The sequence below is a fragment of the Galeopterus variegatus genome, unplaced genomic scaffold, assembly GCF_000696425.1.
Source record: "Galeopterus variegatus unplaced genomic scaffold, G_variegatus-3.0.2 Scaffold66, whole genome shotgun sequence".
In the NCBI taxonomy this organism is placed as follows: domain Eukaryota; kingdom Metazoa; phylum Chordata; class Mammalia; order Dermoptera; family Cynocephalidae; genus Galeopterus; species Galeopterus variegatus.
Genome location: NW_007726177.1, coordinates 367,177 through 368,063, shown reverse-complemented (window position 1 = coordinate 368,063; position 887 = coordinate 367,177).

The window sequence follows — 887 nt, the reverse complement described above, 5'->3', positions numbered from 1 at the left end:
TATAATGTCTAAAACGGGCCTCAATTACATGTCAGCACCGCCCTCACTCTCTTTCCCCCCCACCAGGGCCATACCACTGCCCTAAAAGGCTGTGCAGTACCTAAAGATGGGTAAGATCTTTAAAAGTAAGGACAACCTAAGACAGGGGCTGCACCCTATTCATAACCTGGCTGTGTGATACTCAGTGACGGGTAAGATCAGGAAACACAGACAACCTAAGACAGAGGTCACACCTTGGTATACAAAAACAAAAGGGGGAGATGTTGGGCCACATTACGGTGCACTTCCACCCTGAGGAACTTTCCCGTGTCTAGTTTCTGTTTCTTGATATAAACAGGGCAGTAGCCATGTTGCAAGCAAATCATGAATTTGCTGCCGCCATTTCATGCAAGCCAAAACGCACGTAGCTAACTGCTCCCTCTTCCGGGGTTTTGTGACTCGGCACTTTTTTCCCGCTCTACCGTTACCCGTCCCTCTACGATGTGGCCGCCCCTGATGGGGTAATAGTTTCCCCACCCCACACTCCCTATATAAGCCTCTGTTCCCTTGTAATAAACAGAGTTCCGGCTTTGACCGCTCTCCTTGCTCGGTGTTCTTTCTTTGTCCCCAGGGCCGAAGCGCAGAGGGGATACATTATACGAAGTTTGGGCCTACGACACTCATCATCCCGCTCAGCCCCACAAGAGGTTACCGCCGGCTGGTCCGTGGTCCTCCCCAGCCCGGCTTTGTCGGTCTCCGGCAGTGGGGCCCTGTGTTGTTGGTCCCCGGTGGCGAGGAACCAACAAACTGGTGCCCCATGTGAGGAATTTTGGACTCCTCGGAAGTATCGCTGACTGGCCAATCGGTCTTCGGGTGAGTGTACCCCCATAAGATATGGGGCAGTCTTC